Genomic DNA, 20,589 nt, shown 5'->3' on the forward strand with positions numbered 1-20,589 from the left:
ATGATTGATACAGATCCGAATGAAATATACAGTTTTAATTGGGAGCCAAAGAGGAAATAGTTTTAGTAAGGCAAGTACCTTACTGTGTAGGAGTTCTGAAGATACGAATAGCCTAGGGAGGAGTCAGAGCTCCATGAGTACCTGTCTTTAAAGAAAGAGTGATGGCTAAAACTATTTTCTTAAAAGTCAGGGAGCAGAATATCAGATAAAGAGCATTTGGTACTGCTAAAGGATTATAAAGAGCAAGAAGGAATGATAGCGATTAGGGAGAATTAAGTAAAGAGAGGGAAACTGGCTGACCTTGTAAACCAGGCTAAGGAGACTTAATTTATTCTGTACTATAGTATTTATCAAATATGAATAATATAAAGGGATCCCTCTAAAAGGAAAAAAAAATCCCAGCATTTTTCCCAAAATTGACTGAAATTACTTTTATGTTATTTAAATAGCTGTGGAGAAGGAAATGGCAACCCATTCCAGTATTCTTGCCTGGAGAATCCCAGGTGGGCTGCCATCTGTGGGGTCACACAGAGTTGGACACGACTGAAGCGACTTAGCAGCAGCAGCATAAACCTAGACCTTAATACATGCCTTAGTATATAAATAAATCTAAACAAATTAACAAACGTTCTCACTACTTTTTTCTTCAGTTTGTAAAAGGGGTTTGTGATGACTGGGAAATGACCCCCATCCAATTGCAAACATGACATTTTCACTAAATCCATCTTGGTCTTTCCTCACTTGGTGCTCACAGTTAAGCCTGTTATATTTGGCACCAACACAAATGCAAATGTCTTCAACTGAAACTAAGAAGTAGTATTCACTTGTAAAATCGTCATTCTATCTACCTGTTCCCAGCTACCCACAGTCATATAGTTTAGATTACCTTCACAATTTAGATATTCTTATTGACAATAAGAGAAAACGTGTCTAAAGAATGTCTCTCAAATTTCTGGCTTATGTGATTAGATGGAAGATGATGCCACCATATTCAAAATGTGTCACCTCTAAGATCTTAGAATTCTGAAACTCCCAGAGAAGAATACAGTACCCCACCGTACATCCCTCTCTCTCTTCTGACTGAAATCTCTTCTTTTTCAGTCCTCACTGTGAATTCCTGATCATTGACCCCTTCCAATTCTTCCCAGTTCACCATTCATAGGCTTTACTTGCTTGCTCTATTTCAATTATTCATTCACCACCCCAGAATTTCCTGCCAATGTCTAGGGCTGAGTAATATCATACATTTCCATCTTACAAAGATGCTGTCAAACAATGCTAGAAAAATTATGAAACCATATTAATTTGGTTCACTATAACATACTTCTCTTTTTCCTAAATTCCTATCATTGTATTTACCATTCCAAATCTCCTCCATCTCCTTAAGATCTCTGACATGAAATTGTACTGCTCCACAATGCCATCCAAGAGCTATACTTTCACACTATGAAGAAAAAGGAAATGGTTAATGGCAATTTTCTACGATCTCACTCTTTCCCCATTAAAAGTTCTTTCATCTCCACATTCCCATTCTTCCTACTCTTTGGTGTGGAAGCAGAAACGTCCTATCATTCCTAAACTAATTCCTAATGACTTACTACACAATGCCTTCTACTTTTCTGTATTTGTATTTCAAAAATTTTCCCTATGCGTCAGCCAAACTGAACTACTCACTAGTTCAATTCTCATCCTGGCATTTCTTCTAATGCTGGTCCCTCCTTCTATAAATTGTTGGTGTTATTCAGTCACTAAGTCATGTCTGACTCTTTGCAACCCCATGGACTGCAGAACGCCAAGCATCCTTGTACTTTACTGTCTCCCAGAGTTTGCTCAAACTCATGTCCATTGAGTGGTAATGCTATCTGTATCTCTGCCGAGACTGCGCCCACTCCCCAACAAAACTTCTTTTCATTCCTCTACATCCTAAAAACCACATAAAACACAAAAATACTTATTTATACTCCCTTCCACATATATAGTATTCCACCCTTTCCCTTTACATTTTATTATGCTGCTGCTGCTGCTAAGTCACTTCAGTCATGTCTGACTCTGTGCGACCCCGTAAACAGCAGTCCACCAGGCTCCCCCGTCCCTGGGATTCTCCAGGCAAGAACACTGGAGTGGGCTGCCATTTCCTTCTCCAACATTTTATTATAAAAATGTTCAAATACATAGATAATCACAATAAGAGTCTTTCAGCTTTGCTATGTATTTGAACATTTAGATGTTCAAATACATAGCAAAGCTGAAAGACTCTTATTGTGATTATCTATATATCCCTTACCTAGATTATATTATTAACCTGTTACTACTAGCCTGGCATATAGCTAACTACCCTTTATCCATCCATTAATCTAGCTACTTTAAAAAGCACCAAAAAAGTAAAACTGTAGCAGTTAGTACAGATAATCAGTAAATTACCTCCCTAAAATATCTCAGTTATGTACAGATGTGAGAGTTGAACCATAAAGAAGGTTGAGCGCCAAAGAATTGATGCTTTCGAATTGTGGTGCTGGAGGAGACTCCTCAAGTCCCTTGGACAGCAAGCATATTAAGCCAGTCAATTCTGAAGGAAATCAATCCTGAATATTCACTGGAAGGACTGATGGTGAAGCTCCAATACTGGCCACCTGATGGGAAAAGCTGACTAATTGGAAAAGACCCTGATACTGGGAAAAATTGAGGGCAGGAGAAGAGGGTGACACAGGATAAGATGGCTGGATGGCATCACCGACCCAATGGATATGAGTTTTAAGCAAAGTCCAAGAGATAGTGAAGGACAGGGAAGCCTGGCATCCTGCAGTTCATGGCGTCAACGAGTTGGACATGACTTAGTGACTAAACAACAAAATACCTTGGCATTTGTTTAATATTTGTTTAGTTTTCTTTTGATGCAAAATTTATACTATGAAATGCAAGGAATTTAAATGTACATTTACTGTTTTAACTAATGCATAAATCTGTGTTACCCAAACCCCTATCAGTATTTAGAACCTACCATGACTACAGTTCCTTCATGTCCCCTTCTAGTTAACTCCCACTCCCCCTCCACCACAAAAGCAACCACTACTGGTTTTTTTTACCCACCATCATAAGTAAGATGTAGCTATTTTGAATTTTCATGTAAAAGGAATCCTAGAGTATATCCTTATTATGTGAAAGCCTTCTTTAGGTAAAATGTTTTTATGATTCATTCATGTAACTGTAGGTATTAGTAGTTTGTCCTTTTTACTGCTGAGTGACTACTTCCTTGTTTTGGTATATCATAATTTATCCATTCCTCTATTGATGAACACCTAGGGTGTTTCCAGTTTTCAACTAAAGAATAAACTTGCCATGAACATTCTGGTACAAGTCTTTTCAGAACAAATGTTTTCATTTCTCTTGGGCAAACACTAGGAACAGAATTTCTGGGTAGGTGTATGTTTTCTAAGAAACTGATGAACATTTTCCCAAAGCTACTGTACTAATTTATATCTCTACTCATAATGAGAGTTTCCATTGCTCTGCATTCTCACCAATGTTTGATGATTTGAATTTTTTTCTTTTTTATTAGCCACTGATTAGTGTCAACATTCCCCTTTTTGAAAATAACCGTTTGTACCTTTCTTCTTTATCCTGAGTATTAGTCATTATGAGGACTTGACTTGCCCTATTGGACTATATACATTTTGTGAAGTTATAAATTGTTTTCGCTTCCTTCCCCTTACAGTGTTTACAGTAGAGTGCTCTGCATATACTAAGACAATAAATATGTTTAATTTAGTTGATTATTAAAATGTATTTGTCCTTCCCATTCTGGGTAAGTAATTAGAAAAAAAAATCCAGAAGACACATATGTGTGACATTGAGGCTACAGACAATCAAAGATTGGTAACTTTGCTCCAATTTTATCAGAATCCTGTACTAAAATATTAACAACTCTAAAACCATTGATTATGCTGTTTTTTTCTACAATAGTGTCATATCTAGACACATACATATAAAAACTTACAGAAATAGAATATAAGCTCCACGTAAACTTCACAAGCAAAGAAATCTCATTCTGCTTTGTTCACTGATGTACACTAGTGCCTACCTGATAATAAGCACACAAATATTTGCTGAATAAATACATATACATCTTTCTAAAAATATGCCTTTAAATTGACGGCAGGGAACTTAAAATAACAAAGCTTCTTATAGTCACAGCTTTAACAGCTTTAAACCCTAATACCTATGAATATATCCTTTTATAAATAGCTTCTGCCTAGGATTTTTAAATATTTTTCAAAGTATATCTTCACACAATCTGGAATGGTAATTCTCTTTAACTTCAATATACAAATTAGGGAAACATACACCCTGAACTTCAGAGAAAGAAGGTGACTCCTGAATAGCCTCCTCAGATGTACCAAATCAAGTTGACAATCAATGATACAGAATAGAACTAAAAATCTTAATTGCTTAACCTGTATGTCTATGCACCAAATAAATCAAGGAGAGCAATTTCAAAATGTCCACTTCTATTCAAAGTCATAAGATGAAATCTTTGAAAGGAGTCATTGTAAAGAGAATTCTTCATACCATTAAACATTGCCTGAATCTCTAGTAATCAGTATGTAATATGCTAGGTGCTCAGGCTATAAAGCCAAATTAAGGAACTTATATTTCAGTAGAAGAGGCACTCAAGTAAATAAACAACCACAGAACTGTTACAGAAATATGCAAGAGTTCAAGGATGACACACAAGATGGCTCTAGATCAGGAACAAGTGGATAAGATTTTTGGCAGAAGTGACTGCCTGAGATACCTAATCACATGAACCAGAAAACTAGAGGTCATCTCTGAAAGAAAAATGCACTAGTAATCATTCCTATAAGTGTCACCTTTCTTTAGAGCAACTGATCCTCTTCAGGAGGGGTCCTACAGTTATTGAAGAACAACTAAAAGACATTTGGATTCTGATATGACAGTTGAAGGGCATTTGATTTGTTCCCAGTTCTTAATGATTATAAATAAAGTCACTATAAAATCTGCATATGAGTTTTCATGTGACCATATATTTTCATTTTTCTTGCAGAGACAAAAAAGAAAGCTTGTTTTAACTCGCTGCTCACTTTTTGGAGTTGTTGCCAAAAAAAAAACACAGGACAATTTGTACAGCACTCTCAAAGATAAATATGACCAGATAGTAATAATAAGATTTATTTACTATATGAATTTGCCAAAAAGTGAGAAAGAAAAAAAGAAGCAAGGTAAAAACTGGATTCAAATCCAAACAGGAGCTACTAAATTTTAAAATTAAATCATTCAATAATTATTTACCAGGAATTCACTAGGCACTAAGATAAATGCTTGGGCTTCACTGGTAGATAAACAAACAAATAAATGAATAATTACACCCTAAGAGTCAGTCAGTCAGTTCAGTCGTGTCCAACTCTTTCTGACCCCATGGACTGCAGCACACCAGTCCTCCCTGTCCATCACCAACTCCCGGAGTTCACCCAAACTCATGTCCATTGAGTAGGTGATGCCATCCAACCATCTCATCCTCCGTCGTCTCCTTCTCCTCCCACCTTCAATATTTCCCAGCATCAGGGTCTTTTCAAATGAGTCAGTTCTTTGCATCAGGTGGCCAAAGTATTGGAGTTTCAGCTTCAGCATCAGTCCTTCCAATGAATACCCAGGATTGATCTCCTTTAGGATGGACTGGTTGGATCTCCTTGCAGTCCAAGGGACTCAAGAGTTTTCTCCAGCACCACAGTTCAAAAGCATCAATTCTTCGGTGATCAGCTTTCTTCACAGTCCAACTCTCACATCCATACATGACCACTGGAAAAACCATAGCCTTGACTAGACAGACCTTTGTTGGCAAAGTAATGTCGCTGCTTTTTAATATGCTGTCGAGGTTGGTCATAAATTTCCTTCCAAGGAGTAAGCGCCTTTTAATTTCATGGCTGCAGTCACCATCTGCAGTGATTTTGGAGCCCGCAAAAATAAAGCCAGCCACTGTTTCCACTGTTTCTCCATCTATTTCCCATGAAGTGATGGGACCAGATGCCATGATCTTAGTTTTCTGAATGTTGAGCTTTAAGCCAACTTTTTCACTCTCCTCTTTCACTTTCATCAAGAGGCTCTTTAGTCCTTCTTCGCTTTCTGCCATAAGGGTGGTGTCATCTGCATATCTGAGGTTATTGGTATTTCTCCTGGCAACCCTGATTCCAGCTTGTGCTTCATCCAGCCCAGCATTTCTCATGATGTACTATGCAGATAAGTTAAATAACCGGGGTGACAATATACAGCCTTGGCGTACTCCTTTCCTGATTTGGAACCAGCCTGTTGTTCCACGTCCAGTTCTAACTGTTGCTTCCTGACCTGCATAGAGATTTCTCAAGAGACAGGTCAGGTGGTCTGGTATTGCCATCTCTTTAAGAATTTTCCACATTTTGTTGTGATCCACACAATCAAAGGGCTTTGGCATAGTCAATAAAGTAGAAATAGTCAATAAAACAGAAATGGATATTTCCCCATCTATCCGCCATGAAGTGAACGGACAGATGCCATGATCTTCATTTTTTGAATGTTGAATTTTTCCTTCTCCTCTTTCACTTTCATCAAGATGCTCTTCAGTTCCTCTTCACTTTCTGCCATAAGGGTGGTGTCATCTGCATATCTGAGGTTATTGATATTTCTCTCAGCAATCTTGATTCCAGCTTGTGCTTCATCAAGCCTGGCATTTCACATGATGTACTCTGCATAGAAGTTAAATAAGCTGGGTGACAATAGACAGCCTTGACATACTCCTTTCCCAATTTGGAACCAGTCTGTTGTTCCATGTCTGGTTCTAACTGTTGCTTCTTGACCGGCATACAGATTTCTCAGGAGGCAGGTCAGGTGGTCTGGTATTCCCATCTCTTTCAGAATTTTCCAGTTTGTTGTGATCTACCTAGAAAAGGCTTTGGCGTAGTCAATAAAGCAGAACAAGTTTTTCTGGAATTCTCTCTTGCTTTTTCGATGATCCAATGAATGTTGGAAATTTGATCTTTGGTTCCTCTGACTTTTCTAAATCCAGCTTGAATATCTGGAAATTAGTTCACATACTGTTGAAGCCTAGCTTGGGAGAATTTTGAGCATTACTTCGCTAGCATGTGAGATGAGTGCAATTGTGTGGTAGTCTGAGAATTCTTTGGCATTGCCTTTCTTTGGGATTGGAATGAAAACTGACATTTTCCAGTCCTGTGGCCACTGCTGAGTTTTCCAAATTTCCTGGCATATTGAGTGCAGCACTTTCACAGCATCATCTTTTAGGATTTGAAGTAGCTCAACTGGAATTCCATCAGCTCCACTAGCTTTGTTCGTAGTGATGCTTCCTACAGCCCACTTGTCTTCACAAGCCAGGATGTCTGGTTCTAGGTGAGTGATCACATCATCATGATTATCCGGTCACGAAGATCTTTTCTGTATAATTCTTCTGTGTATTCTTGCCACCTCTTCTTAATATCTTCGGCTTCTGTTAGGGCCATACCATTTCTGTCCTTTATCGTGCCCATCTTTGCATGAAATGTTCCCTTGGTATCTCTCATTTTCTTGAAGAGATCTCTCATCTTTCCCATTCTATTTGCCCCAGATCGATTGCTTTGATCACTGAGGAAGGCTTTCTTATCTCTCCTTGCTATTCTTTGGAACTCTGCATTCAAATGGGTCTGTTTCCTTTTCTCCTTTGCTTTTTGTTTCTCTTCTTTTCACAGCTATTTGTAAGGCCTCCTCAGACAGCTATTTTCCCTTTCTCTTGGGGATGGTCTTGATCACTTACTGCCTCCTGTACAGTGTCACAAACCTCCATCCATAGTTCTTCAGGCACTCTTATCTATCAGATCTAGTCCTTTGAATCTACCTGTCACTTCTACTGTATAATCGCAAGGGATTTGATTTAGGTCATATCTGAATGGTCTAGTGGTTTCCCCCACTTTCTTCAATTTAAGTCTGAATCTGGCAATAAAGAGTTCATGATCTGAGCCACAGTCGGCTCCGGTTCTTGTTTTGGCTGACTGTATAGAGCTTCTCCATCTTTGGCTGCAAAGAATATAATCAGTCTCATTTCGGTATTGACCATCTGGTGATCTCCGTGTGTAGAGTCTTCTCTTGTGTTGTTGGAAGAGGGTGTTTTCTATGACCAGTGAGTTCTCTTGGCAAAACTCTGTTAGCATTTGATCTGCTTCATTTTGTACTCGAAGGTCAAATTTGCCCATTACTTCCTACTTTTGCATCCCAGTCCCCTATGATGAAAATGACATCTTTTTTGGGTGTTAGTTCTAGAAGATCTTGCAGGTTTTCATAGAACCATTCAGCTTCTTCAGCATTACTGGTCTGAAGAAGCAGACTTCACTGGCTTCATATCTAGCTTTTTGAAAAGCAAATATCCCTAGGTACTTACAGTTCAGTTCAGTTCAGTTCAGTCGCTCAGTCGTGTCCGACTCTTTGCGACCCCAGTACTTACAAGGGAAAAATAAAAGTGTATAGTAAGATGTAAACCAGAAAGCAAGGTAAGAAAAGAACTATTATTTAATTCTTCACGACACATGGGAGCATCTTTACTTTGCTAGAAGTGACTATCAGGACCACACAAGCTTTAATACAAACACAAAAACATTTCCAAAACTTAAAATAGAAAAATTCATATCTGAAAATCCACTTTAACACATTATGCTGTAATTCAGTTCACAGATGGCTTGGTTAATCTTTCTTCCAGCTGCCAGGTTATCAAAATAACCTTTCTTCACTAATTTTATTCGTGTTTTACTATAGCTATTATCTTCTTGCTTGCTATACTTAAAAGCCATCAAACAATTTTTACAGGTCATTTTCCAAATTTCTTTGTAAATATCTGTGTAAAAAGTAAAACTGAAAAGCCCACTAATCTAAATACCATACCATGAGAGCTTGATATTATCCAGTAATGGGAACAACAGTTGAGTGTTGGAGGTACGTAAAGAAAAACTGCTCAAATATCTTACTCTAGAAATTTTTTCTTCTTTTCATCTTCCTTTTACCTGAAGGGGAGGCATCACAGTACCTGTGTATTCCAAATCTTCTTTCTTGCCTTTCTGGGAAATCATTTTCCAAGCTTACATTCTCCACATTTACAGAAGGGGAAACAAGCTCAGAGACTAGGTAAGAACAGCTAAAAAATGGCATGGTAAAGACTTAACCCTAAGACAGTACCAGTGTTCTTGACAGCGATCAATACCTTCCCTCTACTTGGAGCGATACATTTGGCTAGCAATTTGTTACTTGGTATTATAACTATGTTTCCAATTAAACATTTTTGTTTGTACATCTGTTTTTTTGATTCATTCCTAACTCCTGTGTATTTTTAATGATGATTTTTGAATCAGGCATTTTCTACTGAAAAACCACTAAAATATTTATGAAAAGGATTTCATTAAATATTTTTTATATTTATACAATTTATCTGCAATGTATTTAGATGCTAAAAACTATCTGTACCACTACACTCAACTGAAAGGGGCTGGTGATGTGTACAGTACAAGTGAGGCTAGAGTAAACTAGACTTCCATTTCAAGTGGGCAAGCAGACTGGTTCAACCCTTCGGGAGCAATTTGCTTAGGCTTACAGTAAATAGTTTAAAAATATATCCCTTCATTTTGATCCAGAAGATTCAGTTCCCGAGAATCTATGCTTAAGAAATCATTCCACTTTCATTGAAAAAGTTCTTATACCTTAAGATGCTTATCAAAATATGAGTGCCAAAGCAAGCACACAATAAATACTTGCTGGCTGAATGAACAAATGAATGAATGAGTAAGCTACAAATAATGAAAACTTAGAATTATAAACATCCTAAATCTATTTTTTTTTAACAACTGGAAGACTGCTATATTCTATGGTACAGTGATCTATAAGGGTTCATAGCATTTTATTCATCTTTTAAAACTTTTAACTTTGTATTGGGGTATAGCCAATTAACAAACTATGTTGTAAGTTTCAGATAAATAGCAAAATGACTCAGCCATACATATACATGTACTCATTCTGCCCCAAACTCCCCTCCCATTGAGACTGTCACATAACATTGAGCAGAGCTCCATGTGCTATACAGTAGGTCCTTGCGGGTTCACCATTTAAAATATATCACTGTGTACATGCCCATCCCAAGCTCTCTAACTATCCCTTTCCCCATCATCGCCCCCACACCTTGCCCCTCACAACAGTAAGCTTGTTCTCAAGGTCCGTGAGTCTGTTGCTCTTTTGTAAGTTCATTTATATAATTTCTCTTTAGATTCCACAACACAGTATGGTTCTATAATTTAAAAATTTTTGAAGTATAGGTTCCTTAATGGCATGATTATTATGAGATTCATTCATGATTGCAGCCATGAAATTAAGAATAGCTATGACAAACCTAGACAGTGTATTAAAAAGGAGAGACATCACTTTGCCAACAAAGGTCCATGAAGTCAAAGCTATGGTTTTTCCAGTAGTCATGGATGCGAGAGTTGGGACTGTGAAGAAAGCTGAGAACCGAAGAATTGATGCTTTCGAACTGTGGTGCTGGAGAAGACTCTTGAGAGTTCCTTGGGCAGCAAGGTGATCAAACCAGTCAATCATAATGGAAATCAACCCTGAATATTCATTGGAAAGACTGATGCTGAAACTCCAGTACTTTGGCCACCTTATGAGAAGAGCCGACTCACTGGAAAAGACCCTGATTCCAGGATAGACTGAAGGCAAAAAAAGGGGGCAACAGGGAATGAGATGCTTGGATGGCATCACTGACCCAATGGACATGCGTTTCAGTGAACTCTGGGAGACAGTGAAGGACAGGGAAGCCTGCTGTGCTGCATTTCATGGGGTCACAAAGAGTCAGACATAACTTAGCAACTGAACAACAAGTTATATATATATTAACAGTTCATTCTTTTTTACTGATAAGTATATTCTATTGTATAAATACAACACAACTGTTGTATCCATTTACCTGTTGATGGACATTCGGATGGGGCTTCACTGGTGGCTCAGTGGTAAAGAATCCACCTGCAACGCAGGAGATGCAAGATATGTGGGTTCGATCCCTGGGTAGGGAACATCCCCTGGAGGAAGAAATGGCAACCCACACCAGTATTCTTGCTGGGAAATTCCCATGAACAGAGAAGCATGAGGGCCACAGTTCATAGGGTCACAAAGAGTCAGACACGACGGAGTATGCATGCATGGACATTTGGATTATTCCCAGTCTCGGTTATCACAAATAAAACTGCTATGAACACTCTTGAACAAGTCTTTGTAGGGATATAGTGCTTTTCCCTTGAATAAATATCTAGGGGGAGAACAGCTGGATCAAAAGATAGATGTAAGGAAGCTCCGTAATTTTTTAAGAGGGTACCAAACTGTTTTCCAAAACAATTTTACCATCTCACATGCCCATCAGCAATGTCTGAGAGGTCTAGTTCCTCTATATCCTCACCAATACTTGGTATGGTCTGTCTTTTGAATTTAAGCCATTAAAGTGTGTAGTGCTATATCATTGTGGTTTTAATTTGTATTTTCTTAATGAATGATATTGAGCATCTTTTATACTTCTTAGGTATTCATATATATATATATATGCTGTAAAGAGTCTGTTTAAATCTTTTGCTTACTTAAAAAAATTTGGCTGTTTCACACTTTTGAGGTTTGAGAGTTAAAAAATTTATGGAAACAACGCTTTTATCAAATATATGCTTTGTAAAGAATTTTCCCTGGTTTGTGACTTGTCTTTTAACTCTCTTAATAGTGACTTTGAAAAACAAAGGTTTTCAATTATCATGAGGTTCAATTTATCAATTTGTTCTTTTATGGATTGTGCTTTTGGTACTGTAGCTAGGAAATCTCTATCTAATTCAACGTATTTTCTCCTCTGTATTATTCTAGAATTTTAAGTTTTTTATTAACACTTTGGCTGTTTATTTATTTTGGCTGCACTAGGTCTCTGTCGCTGGGAGCAGGCTTCCTCCAGTTGCAGAGAGTGAGGCTACTTTCCAGCTGCGGTGGATGGGCTTCTGACTGCTGGGGAGTCTCTTGTTGCAGAGCACAGGCTCGGGGCTCTGGTTGCCCTAGTTGAGGCCTGCAGGCTCCAGAGCACAGGCTCAATAGTTGCAGTGCACATGCTTGTTTGACCGGGGGAACGTGGGATCTTTCGAGATCAGAGATTGGGATTCGTAGCATTTTAGATGGAATGATCTCCACCATTAACCTAAGGAGCAATCAGACTGCTTGCTACCATAAACTTCCAAAAGAATAGAAGATATCTTTATATATAAATTGGTCTCTGGGACTGCAAATGTTTAGTTAGGATACTAACTCACAATTCATTTTTCCTATATAAAATAGATTCCTTTCCATTCCGTTCCGTCGCTCAGTCGTGTCCGACTCTTTGCGACCCCGTGGACTGTAGCCTACCAGGCTTCTCCATCCATGGGATTCTCCAGGCAAGAATACTGGAGTGGGTTACCGTTTCCTTCTCCAGGGGATCTTCCCAACTCAGGAATCGAACCCGGGTCTCCCGCATTGGAGGCAGAAGCTTTAACCACTGAGCCACCAGGGAAGCCCAAAAGATTCCTTTAATCAATGTTAAATCTTACAGAATCTTGCAGAGTAAAAAGTGGAATCTTTCCTAAAATTTACTTCTGTTTAAAACAGGATGATGATCCAAAGCACTGCATTTAATTATTTCAAATCTTCAGAGAGCACAATGCTTGTGGTACTGTAAGTATCAATGATAACCGCCATACGTAAACTAGGTGCTAGTTTTACTTTTATTCCAAACTAGGCAGAGAACAGTTAATAATAGAAAAAAACAGATGGATGTGAACTTTCTACTGAAACTAGTAACTTTTTTACTTGTAGTCTTTTCATTTTTTATCTTTCTGTCATCCACAGTCCTATAAAATGCAGAAGTTCTAAACTTGGAATCAGATTATCCAATGAAAACAAACAAGCTTTTAGTAATGGAAAAAATGACTTACTAGAAGAGCAGAAGCCAGCAGAAAAGCAGGTATATGATCCCATATATGTAAACTGAAAATGACACAAAAGCATTTAATAAGGCTTCTTACATGATGTCTTCTGACAAGAGAACATCTAAAAGAACATAATGGAATCGTAAAATACTAATATAAGACTACTGACCTGTTCAGTTCAGTCACTCAGTCACATCCGACTCTTTGCGACCCCATGGACTACAGCAAGCCAGGCTTCCCTGTCCATCACCAACTCCCAGGGCTTACTCAAACTCATGTCCACTGTCGGTGATGCCATCCAACCATCTCATCCCCTGTTGTCCCCTTCTCCTCCCGCCTTCAATCATTCCTTACATCAGGGTCTTTTCAAATGAGTCAGTTCTTCGCATCAGATGGCCAAAGTATTAGAGTTTCAGCTTCAGTATAAGTCCTTCCAATGAATATTCAGGACTGACCTGTTAGCTTTGTGTTATACTTTAGTCATTATAGGAGTTAACATATTTCAGGTAAAGTTTTTAGAACCAAAGACTGATTATTCAAGAACTAACCACACCCCTTTTAGCCAGGGTTCTACATTTCTTCCCTAATAGTACCTAAATAGTAGGCTCTAAGAGAGCAGTGCATTAAGCTGCAAAAGCAAACCTTAGTGTTCCCTGTCTGTATATAGGGAGCTTCTTGGAATATCCCACTGGTACAGCTTTAGGGCTTCCCTGGTGGCTCAGAGGTTAAAGCTTCTGCCTCCAATGTGGGAGACCCAGGTTCGATCCCTGGGTCGGGAAGATCCCCTGGAGAAGGAAACGGTAACCCACTCCAGTATTCTTGCCTGGAGAATCCCATGGATAGAGAAGCCTGGTAGGCTACAGTCCACGGGGTCACATAGAGTCAGACACAACTGAGCGACGGAACAGAACAGAACAGCTTTAGGAGATAACTGATCTACCAGACAGGCTCTAGCCTATCTACTGACCTATAATTAGCCCCAGATATTCTTTAGGATACCAAAAGAGGTAGAATCTAATGATTCAAGAAGCCCAGAGGCACTGTAACACTGTGAACAATGTTGAGTCAAACCACCCTATGGTTTTTCCAACAGTCATGTACAGATGTGAGAGGTGGATCATAAAGAAGGCTGACTGCTGAAGAATTGATGCTTTCCAGTTGTGGTGCTGGAGGAGATTCTTCAAGAGTCCTTTGTATAGCAAGGAGATCAAACCAATCGTAAAGGAAATCAACCTTGAATATTCACTGGAGGGACTGATGCTGAAGCTGAAGCTCCAATACTTTGGCCACCTGATGCAAAGAGCTGACTCGTTGGAAAAGACCTTGATGCTTAGAAAGACTGAGGGTTGTAGGCAAAGGGGGTGACAGAAGATAAGATGGTTGAATGGCATCATCAACTCATTGGACATGAGTTTGAACAAACTCCGGAAGATAAGTGAAGGACAGGGAAGCCTGGAGTGCTGCAGTCCATGGGGTCACAAAAAGCTGGACACGACTCAGTGACTGAAACCACCACGACTACCACCCAGGTTCAAATCCCAGCTATGCAATGTATAAGCTTTGTTGTGACCTTGCAGTCACAACTGTATCTCATTTTCTTCACTGGTATAATACAAAAATAAGAATAAACATATTTATTTAATATGACTATTTTGAGACAATACATGTGCCCAAAAACAGTGTCTATCACATGTGTGTTAGTCGCTCAGTCATATCCAACTCTTTGCAACCCCATGGACTGTAGCCCACCCAGCTCCTCTGTCCATAGAATTCTCCAGGCAAGAATACTGGAGTGGGTTGCCATTTCCTTCTCCAGGGTCTCCAGTTAAACCTAAGTATTTGGGTTTACTATTATTCCCAGAGATAGGTCCTTGTAAAGATGGAAAGATACGAATTTTCATGCTTTTTTTAAGAATCTGTTACAAACCAAAAGTTCTATGCCCTAACATAGCTTCTACCTACTTAATGTCATATTGCTTTCAAATAGAAAAGGGTGGAATCATTTTGTAAATTGACAACAGATCATATTTATCATTTGGGGGGGACTAAAGAGAGAAGAGAGGAGTTTTTGGAGTGAGGAAAGGGCCTATGTAAATTAGCCAATAAGACCCAACTGAAAAAAAAACTGTATGAGACAACTATGATAACAAAATGAATCTTCAAAGCATATTTCAAAATATAATCTCCACTAATTACTCTGTTCTTAAAAAATATTTTTCTGATCTTTGTAAAGACTACATAAAATACTTCACGCTGTTCACTATGAATTTCACTCCTAAGGGAAAAAAAAAGTTAATGCATTAATAGAACATATGAATTAAAAAACCACAAACCTTCAATTTCATGGGTTCTTTCTTTCTTTCTTCCTTCAGTCGCTCAGTCGTGTCCGACTCTCCGCGACCTCATGAATCACAGCACGCCAGGCCTCCCTGTCTATCACCAACTCCCGGAGTACACCCAAACTCATGTCCACAGAGTCGGTGATGCCATCCAGCCATCTCATTCTCCGTCGTCCCCTTCTCCTCCCGCCCCCAACCTTTCCCAGCATCAGAGTCTTTTCCAGTGAGTCAACTCGTGTCATTGTAAAAGATGAATACTATCAGTTCAAATTATTTAAGCATTTCTCAATTTAGTATTAAGTTTATGCAACTCTATTAAAACAGAGAATGTAGCTATGGCTAAGAAAGTTACTATTACTGACTTGAAAAGGGAAAGCAGAAAAAAACCCATCAATTCCTAACTTCTTATGAAGTCTAACAAAAATCACTTTGTAACTTTACCACAGAATTCTGAAGATAACAATTATAAAATACTGATCCAAAACCCAAGTCTTTCTCAGTAAATAGGAAACCTACAGTATCAAATAAAATTAAAGGGAGACTAGAAGGAATAGTTTAATCTCTGAGCTGAACTACTGAAATGGCTTCCAAGCTATCAAATTAATTCTCCAGTAGACTTTAATTCATTAACTTCAGTGTTGCAAATTCTTTACCATTTTATACACCAAGTATATACTTTTAGGCTTGCCACCATCCATTCTTGCAACCTTCTTCACAGACTATTATCCCATTTCTGAAAACTGAACCTCCTTCAGACCCAAAACCCTGACTGCATTTCCCATCACTTGGGTTTAGCTCCTTCCTCACTCGCCTCCTTCAGCACATTTTAAAGACAGTGAAAAATTCTAGCTTACCCTTGTTTACGAATCATCTCAAATATACAAACCGTAGAACTGTTATACCCTCCCCCACTTAGTATGCCTTTCAACATGTTGTAAAAATAACCAGTGTTCAACTGAAGAGCCATCTGAGAAAAGATCTCTGTCTGAACTTTTGCAATAGCCTCTGGAATTGGTCTCCTGGTAGAACTTCCTCGTCTCTGTTCCCCCATGCAAATCTGATTACATTAAGGCAATTAAGTCTCCAATGCATTTTGAGAGCTCTCAGTATGAAATGTACGGGCTTCCCTGGTGGCTCAGATGGTAGAAAGTCTGCCTGCAATGTAGGAGATTCGGATTTGATCCCTGGGTCGGGAAGATCCCCGGGAGAAGGAAATGCCAACCCATTCCAGTATTCTTGCCGGGAAAATCCCATGGACAGAAGAGCCTGGTGGCATATAGTCCACAGGGTCGCAAAGAGTCTGGACACAACTAAGCGACTTTCACTCACTGGGTCCTGCTAGATCTGACCTCTGCCCACCTCTATAATCTTGTGGCACCACCCTTATCCTCATTAATGTGCTCTGGACATACTTCCATTGGATTCTTCCATTCTTCCATTAGGCCGTGCCCCCTCCCTCCTTCCTATGAAGGGCTTTTACATGCTGTTTCCTTTGCCTATTCCTCAACATTTTACCACTAAGATTCTACCTCTCCTCCCTTTACCAATCTACCAAGTTGTATCAATTCATCCTTCAGCTCTCAGCTCAACAATCACTTCTAGAGACCCTCTCAAATCCTTTTATTCTGTTTATTATTTATTTTTAATTGAAATATACAGGACATACACAGTATTCTATGCTTTTCCTTCAAAATACTCAACACTGATTATCTGATTAATGAGAGCAAAGATCTGTCTGTATTCCTTAGCTCCTAGTACCAAGCTTGGCACATACAAGGCACTCAACAAACATTGTTAAATTCATGAAATACTGATTGTTCAATCAGTATAAGAGAATCTCTGCCCTCTATAAAAATAAATTCTACCAATTTTAGGAATGAATTAGTTCAGTAAGCAGCCTTAGCAGTCTCTTGTGAAATTTTAGCTTTAAAAAGTATACTGTGTTCAGTCGTTAAGTCATCTCCAACTCTTTGTGATGACATGGACTAGCCCCGCCAGGCTCCTCTGTCCATGCGATTTCTCAGGTAAGAATACTGGAGTGAGTTGCCATTTCCTATTCCAGGGTATCTTTTCAACTCAGGGATCAAACCCGCATCTCCTGCATTGGCAGGAGAATTCTTTATCACTGCACCGCCTCAGAAGCCCACAAAGTGTATTAACCCACAGTAAATGCTTCCACTGGTATTTTATATGTCTAACCTATCAAAAGAGACAACTTTTCAAAATAATTGAATTCATCTGAAATCTCATTTACTTCTTATACCAGCAATATATAAGAATTCTGGTTTCTCTACATCCTTTCCAGTGTTTAATATTATCAGTCTTAAAATTTAGCCATTCTGGTGGATATATATATACTAATACTTTACTGTGATGAACAACACTGAATATACTTTAACACATACTTTCATATATATATTGAAAATATAACAATATACTTTCTCTGATGAACAATACTGAATAAATTTTGTATGTTTATCACCATTTGAATATTTTCTTTTGTGATGTGCTTGTATATTTTTTCTTACTGATTTGTAGTTTAATATATATATACACCAGGTGTCCCTGGTGCTCAGACAGTAAAGAATCTGCCTGCAATGTGCGAGACCTGGGTTTGATCCCTGAGTTGGGAAGATCCCTAGGAGGAGGGATGGCAACCCACTCCAGTATTCTTCCTGGAGAATTCCCATGGATAGAGGAGCCTGGCGGGCTACAGTCCACGGGTCGCAAAGAGTTAGACACGACTGAGCAACTAAGCACACATATACACACACAAACACATCCCTGAATATAAGCTCTATGTCAACTCTATGTGAGACAAGTATCTTCCCACTCTGAAGCTTACTTCTTTTAATGTTATCTTTGGAGGGACAGAAATTCTTCATTGTAATGTACTCCAATTAATCAGTCTTTTCTTTTATGGTTAATGATTTTTGTGTCCAGTTTAAACAAGTTTATAAAGACATCTTAATGTGTTACCTTCTTCAATATCTATTATTACATATTTCACATTAAGATCTACAATCTGTCTCAAATTGATCTTTGTGTGTGATGGAAGGTATAGGATGTCAACCCTTTTTCCACATGGGTAGGCTGAGTGAGTTCCATTTATTTTCCATCACACTAAATAACTTTTACCTTTTTCGTTCTTTTTTAATTTTTATTTTAGATTGGAGTAAAGTTGATTAGCAGTGTTATATTAGTTTCAGGTATACAGCAAAATGATTCAGTTATATATAATACATGTATCTATTTTTTTTTAATTCTTTTCCCATTTATTACAGAGTATTGTGAGTTCCCTGTGCTATCGAGTAGGTCCTTGTTGATTATCTATTTTAAATATAGCAGCATACACCTGTCAATTCCAAATTCCCAATCCGTCCCTTCCCCAGCACCTTTCAGTTTTAAAGATTAACCAGGCTGTATCTGGCCTTTTTCATTGATCATCAGACTTTTCTCTCTCTCATACACACACAACTGGGATTTTGGTTCAGCTTGTGTTGAATCTGTGATTGGTTTAGAATTAACTTCTTTATAAGAGTCAACCTTCCAAACCATGAACCTGGTATATCTTTTCATTTATTTAGCTCGCAGGCTCTGTGAAACCCTTGCAAGAAGTCTGGCAAGGTTAACATTCTCATTCTCTCACAAATGTAATGGTGGAAATTTCCAGAAGCTATATATGTGAAATCACAACATACTACATGCAGAAATAGTTACAAGAATCCATTTATCTTCTATTAAGCAAGACATTAAAAACTGCAAAATGTAAAACAATGCCATTCTTCATCAAATTTTTTGACTTGTAAAATGCTTATTTTCCATTAACATGTTATTCACGAACTTTCTGGACAACCCAGTATATTTGCATATGAGTTATTTTAAAATAAATATTTTAAAGATTTTTGAGTTTTACTTTCTAATTTGTTAAATACTGGAAGACAGTCAACATAAACAAAAAGGTCTTTGGGTTCTTCCCTATTTTTTTTACATTAAAGTAATAGTAGGCAAAAAATATTAGTAACCAACAAATGATTATTATTATTTTATTGAGATAATTATAGATTCACAGGTAGTTGCAAGAAACAGATATTACTTTGCCCAGTTTTCCTTAATGATAAAATTCTGTGAAAGCTATATATAGTAATATTATACCCATGACACTGACATTTATATAATCCATCTAATTGAGATTTCCCCAGTTTTACGTACCCTGTGTGGTGTAGTCTGTTCAAATTTTAAAAGTATAAAAGTGCTTTGAAACAGAAAGGTTTAAGAACTGGTGATCTAAGATTTAAATTTTTTATGCTTTTTCATTTTTATAGACTGCATATTTAAATAATCAATATTTGCTTCTTTATGAACTCAATTATAGCTTTGTCTTCCTCATGGTATCATAATACATTAGTCAGAGACAGAGTAACTATGTTTGTTCAAAGAGAATCAGCCCCACCAGCTACTGTTGATGACCTCAGATGACATATGAGTAACCTAAAAGGTGCATCAATTGATCCCTTTCCCAGGAACCCAGAATTAGAGCTCAGAAGGTGATCAATCTCTCTGGATCCCCATATCAGATATAAACTCTGAAATTGTTGGCAGCCTTTTATTTTTCCTTCTGAACTGAGGAAAACAAGAAACCTAGCTTGCTGTAAAAAATAAATATTTGTTAGAGACAATGATGAGAAACATAGAAGACTTCCTGGGTTGCATATACTTCTTGGCTCTAATTCATTCCAGAAGCCCAGATTCTATAAGATATCTCTATAATCTTACAATGATTACTTTATTTAGCTAGTTCTAAAGGACTTTTCCTACTTAAAATGAAGAATTCTAATTAATATGTGCAAGAGGTCCTTCTACCATTTTCCTACTAATGGCTCTCCTAATACCAAGGCTAAGTAGTGATTTGTGGTTTTGAAACCTGCTCTCTTTGTTTTTTCAAGGGACTCAAAAGAAAATAGTTGAGCTGATGATTTGGGGAGGGGGGATTTTAGGGTATATGAAGAATTACAAGTGTGTGTCTATAACTATGTATAAATTTGTTAACAATTTTAGAAAAAGGATTGGAATATAGTTTTTTTCTGTAGAAATAATTTTGTTATACAAAGCCATTCAACTGGTGGGTAATGAAAAAAAAGCTGTCATTGGTAGGAAGGCAATGGCAAGCCACTCCAGTACTCTTGCCTAGAAAATCCCACGGACGGAGGAGCCTGGTAGGCAGCAGTCCATGGGGTCGCTATGGGTCG

General features: G+C 38.0%; 1 protein-coding gene across 12 annotated transcripts in view; it reads right to left on the reverse strand.

Moving 5' to 3' along the window:
- Positions 1–20,589, reverse strand: part of PPP1R12A (protein phosphatase 1 regulatory subunit 12A) — a 178,025-nt gene that overhangs the window by 137,256 nt on the left and 20,180 nt on the right. Inside the window, exon 2 of one of the 12 annotated variants that reach the window (XM_088836822.1) lies at positions 10,982–11,037. The exons of the other annotated variants lie outside the window; for them this stretch is intronic. The gene's annotated coding sequence lies outside the window, so the exon portion shown is untranslated. The remainder of the gene's footprint in view (positions 1–10,981; positions 11,038–20,589) is intronic. 12 annotated transcript variants of the gene reach the window in all.

Source organism: Moschus berezovskii, chromosome 6 (assembly GCF_049115385.1).
Source record: "Moschus berezovskii isolate FMDL1 chromosome 6, NW_MosBer_1.0, whole genome shotgun sequence".
Taxonomy (NCBI): Eukaryota; Metazoa; Chordata; class Mammalia; order Artiodactyla; family Moschidae; genus Moschus; species Moschus berezovskii.